Raw genomic sequence first — 5,000 nt, forward strand, 5'->3', positions numbered from 1 at the left:
CGTCAATTCCTTTAAGTTTCAGCTTTGCAACCATACTTCCCCCGGAACCCAAAAGCTTTGGTTTCCCGGAGGCTGCCCGCCGAGTCATCGGAGGAACTGCGGCGGATCGCTGGCTGGCATCGTTTATGGTTAGAACTAGGGCGGTATCTGATCGCCTTCGAACCTCTAACTTTCGTTCTTGATTAATGAAAACATACTTGGCAAATGCTTTCGCTTCTGTTCGTCTTGCGACGATCCAAGAATTTCACCTCTAACGTCGCAATACGAATGCCCCCGCCTGTCCCTATTAATCATTACCTCGGGTTCCGAAAACCAACAAAATAGAACCGAGGTCCTATTCCATTATTCCATGCACACAGTATTCAGGCGGGCTTGCCTGCTTTAAGCACTCTAATTTGTTCAAAGTAAACGTGCCGGCCCACCGAGACACTCAATAAAGAGCACCCTGGTAGGATTTCAACGGGGTCCGCCTCGGGACGCACGAGCACGCACGGGGCGGTCGCACGCCTTCGGCTCGCCCCACCGGCAGGACGTCCCACGATACATGCCAGTTAAACACCGACGGGCGGTGAACCAACAGCGTGGGACACAAATCCAACTACGAGCTTTTTAACCGCAACAACTTTAATATACGCTATTGGAGCTGGAATTACCGCGGCTGCTGGCACCAGACTTGCCCTCCAATAGATACTCGTTAAAGGATTTAAAGTGTACTCATTCCGATTACGGGGCCTCGGATGAGTCCCGTATCGTTATTTTTCGTCACTACCTCCCCGTGCCGGGAGTGGGTAATTTGCGCGCCTGCTGCCTTCCTTGGATGTGGTAGCCGTTTCTCAGGCTCCCTCTCCGGAATCGAACCCTGATTCCCCGTTACCCGTTACAACCATGGTAGGCGCAGAACCTACCATCGACAGTTGATAAGGCAGACATTTGAAAGATGCGTCGCCGGTACGAGGACCGTGCGATCAGCCCAAAGTTATTCAGAGTCACCAAGGCAAACGGACCGGACGAGCCGACCGATTGGTTTTGATCTAATAAAAGCGTCCCTTCCATCTCTGGTCGGGACTCTGTTTGCATGTATTAGCTCTAGAATTACCACAGTTATCCAAGTAACGTGGGTACGATCTAAGGAACCATAACTGATTTAATGAGCCATTCGCGGTTTCACCTTAATGCGGCTTGTACTGAGACATGCATGGCTTAATCTTTGAGACAAGCATATGACTACTGGCAGGATCAACCAGGGAGCTGCGTCAACTAGAGCTGAGCAGCCGGCCGCCCGGGAGTGTGTCCCGGGGGCCCGCGCGAACACGCAAGCGTCCGCTCAATCATTCTGCAAACAGGAGGAGGCTGAGCTCCCCTGCACAATACACCTCGAAACCCTCTCAGGTCCCGGCGGCGCGCAGCGCCGTCCCAAGTACTTGGTCGGGTTCGAGAGAGGCGCAATCGCCCGGAGTTAGGCGAGTAGACGCTTTCGGTGCGACCACCCGTGCTCCCAACTGAGCTTGCCGCTGCCGACAGAGGCCCGGGAGCGTGCTGTCGTGGCATTGCCGGCGGGAGACAACACGCGCCACCTACGGTGACCGGCAGCTCCAACGCCAGCGCCACAGAAGGACAAAAGCCCCACTTGGGTGCCGAAGCGAACTCTCCCAGCACAGCGCACGCGCCAACACATCCGCACAGCTGCGATACAAACCACCAGCGAGAACCGCTGGGGCGACCGAGCAGCAGACGGCGTCGCGGCGCCGAGCGCCGGGCGGCAGCGCATCCTCAACGCACACAGTCCTCAATCGGACCAGCACACTGAAGATGTCCACCGCGCTTCGCACCGGGCCCGCGAGGACCTACTTTGGCCGCACGGCGCCGCGCGCAGGGTGCGCCGGCGCGCAGCTGCGACGCCTGCCGCGTCCGTCGGCCGGCGCGCCTGCCACTGGCCGCCCCCACCAGCCGGCTGTAGCGCGTGCGCCCACGCACCGCGCGGCCAGCACGCCGGGAGGCGCCCCCTCACCGGCCGGGGACGGTCCCACCCAGCCACCGCCGCGTATCGCTTCACACCCAGATGCCGTTCAGTTTCGTCGGCATGGTGGGTATCGCTGGAACAACCGGTTAGTACCTCAACCTATCGTCGCCATCACCGATTCACCCCTAGCGAGAACAACCGCACCACAACAGGTTACCATTTGTTCATTTGCGTAACTTCACCAGAAAACGCAGGCGTCCATCGCCATTTGCAACTTCCACGATTATTGCATGCCTGTGTCAGGTGTCACGCCACACTACGTCTGCCCACATACACGCAACAAAATGTGCACGCCTAGACAATACGTGGAAGGTGGCCCCCGTACGTATGCGATGTCCATTGCTCGAACGACTGTCAACCGGCCTCTGTAGCATGTCGCAGATATGGAACGCGGTGCACCATGCCATCACGGTGTGTGAGGAGAGACGACTAGGTCCGAATACATCAACAGACAGCTCATGCTGATCGCCATCCACGGCGTCCGTTCCTCCCACACGTCTCTATGGCGTACCACACTGCAATCCAGCTCTCATAGGGAGACGACACGTAGCTGCGTGCACAATATTTGCACTGTATGGTCCGCCGTTTTTGGGCGCAGTCGTTGTACGGTCACACATGTGCCACGATGTATCATTCAGTACATAAGGACGAATGTGCAGTACAGATTGTGGTTTACGCGTACGACATTAGCGGACAGTTGACACAGGCCGCACCACAACGTAGCCTGAGTACGTCGCATGCGGAGGGCATTGAACATGCAAAGTTCTCACCAACCAGCTTGCGAAGGCAGGGGGCAAGGTGGGGACGTGGGGAGGGGCGGCATGTACGTCCTGCTGCCATCCACATTACAGTGTACAGCAGGAGCATGTGGAAAGTGAGCAAGACTTGCAAGGTGTTTAACATGAAGCGATACACAGGGGAGCGGGGAGTGCGAGTAGCGAACTATATTGCGAGGGTTGCGGGTGGGCAACACTACACTAATTGAACGAGTCGTATAACAATTACAGAGCAGGTTTAGGCGACAACGTGGGTTACGTTAGGCGACAACGTGGGTTAGGTTAAGGCACGACGTGGGTTAGGTTAAGGCACGACATGGGTTAGGTTAAGGCACGACATGGGTTAGGTTAAGGCACAACATGGGTTAGGTTAAGGCACAACATGGGTTAGGTTAAGGCACAACATGGGTTAGGTTAAGGCACAACATGGGTTAGGTTAAGGCACAACATGGGTTAGGTTAAGGCACAACATGGGTTAGGTTAAGGCACAACATGGGTTAGGTTAAGGCACAACATGGGTTAGGTTAAGGCACAACATGGGTTAGGTTAAGGCACAACATGGGTTAGGTTAAGGCACAACATGGGTTAGGTTAAGGCACAACATGGGTTAGGTTAAGGCACAACATGGGTTAGGTTAAGGCACAACATAGGTTAGGTTAAGGCACAACATAGGTTAGGTTAAGGCACAACATAGGTTAGGTTAAGGCACAACATGGGTTAGGTTAAGGCACAACATGGGTTAGGTTAAGGCACAACATGGGTTAGGTTAAGGCACAACATGGGTTAGGTTAAGGCACAACATGGGTTAGGTTAAGGCACAACATGGGTTAGGTTAAGGCACAACATGGGTTAGGTTAAGGCACAACATGGGTTAGGTTAAGGCACAACATGGGTTAGGTTAAGGCACAACATGGGTTAGGTTAAGGCACAACATGGGTTAGGTTAAGGCACAACATGGGTTAGGTTAAGGCACAACATGGGTTAGGTTAAGGCACAACATGGGTTAGGTTAAGGCACAACATGGGTTAGGTTAAGGCACAACATGGGTTAGGTTAAGGCACAACATGGGTTAGGTTAAGGCACAACATGGGTTAGGTTAAGGCACAACATGGGTTAGGTTAAGGCACAACATGGGTTAGGTTAAGGCACAACATGGGTTAGGTTAAGGCACAACATGGGTTAGGTTAAGGCACAACATGGGTTAGGTTAAGGCACAACATGGGTTAGGTTAAGGCACAACATGGGTTAGGTTAAGGCACAACATAGGTTAGGTTAAGGCACAACATAGGTTAGGTTAAGGCACAACATAGGTTAGGTTAAGGCACAACATAGGTTAGGTTAAGGCACAACATAGGTTAGGTTAAGGTACAACATAGGTTAGGTTAAGGTACAACATAGGTTAGGTTAAGGTACAACATAGGTTAGGTTAAGGTACAACATAGGTTAGGTTAAGGTACAACATAGGTTAGGTTAGGTTAGGTTACACGTTGTTGTAAGGAAAGGTGTAGGGGGGGGCGGGGGCGGCAGGTTCGTTGATAGTGATTATAGTAAGTGAATGCTTGTGACATGATCAGATTTGTCACGTCAGGATGCACCTTTGGCTTATTAGAGGCGGCGCTCCAATTCTATGCTTGTGTCAGACCTGTGTCTTTGACTCATGTCATTGTTTGTGCGCTGTGACAGGAGGTACTATTGTGATGTTGGGTGCACCGTTGTATAGGACATGTGTGGGTGTTGGTGCCTGATCTGCGCAATGGTGGATGTCGAAAGGGTGGGATATTGTATTTTCCGCATGGACCTCCTGGTCTGGTTGTGATAGTGTGGATTGTGTAATGTGGCGGAGAGGATGCACTGGATGTTGTTCCATGCTGGTGCTTACATATTGTATGTGCGCCCGTTAGAAGCAGAGAGTGGTGCGTGATCAGAGTGGCTGGCTGACGGGTGGTTCCCATTGTGGGCAGACTCTTTCAGCATGTATACGGACAGTTGTATATATATTCTGTAGTTTGATGGCTCTGCATTGATTACTAATCAGCGCCGTGTGTACGGGTAATCTGGTTCCAGTCCAAAATGTTCCATCTGTGTACATTAGTGACAAAGACTCCCTCATGCAGTGGGGCTCGGTCTGTTATAACTCTTCGCGTAATATATTTGCCCCACGTTTTTGCGACTGCGAGTGCGAGTGCAACGCGCATGGGGACCGA

At 52.7% G+C, this 5,000-nt stretch overlaps 1 non-coding gene across 1 annotated transcript in view; it reads right to left on the minus strand.

Annotated features, from left to right (window-relative positions):
- The window catches only part of LOC124729709, a 1,909-nt gene extending 662 nt beyond the window's left edge, over positions 1 to 1,247 (minus strand). The window contains exon 1 of the ribosomal RNA XR_007007769.1: positions 1 to 1,247. This exon is cut by the window's left edge and continues 662 nt beyond it. This is a non-coding gene — a ribosomal RNA (small subunit ribosomal RNA).
- Positions 1,248 to 5,000: the final 3,753 nt, after the last annotated feature.

The sequence above is a fragment of the Schistocerca piceifrons genome, unplaced genomic scaffold, assembly GCF_021461385.2.
Source record: "Schistocerca piceifrons isolate TAMUIC-IGC-003096 unplaced genomic scaffold, iqSchPice1.1 HiC_scaffold_1221, whole genome shotgun sequence".
Classification (NCBI taxonomy): Eukaryota; Metazoa; Arthropoda; class Insecta; order Orthoptera; family Acrididae; genus Schistocerca; species Schistocerca piceifrons.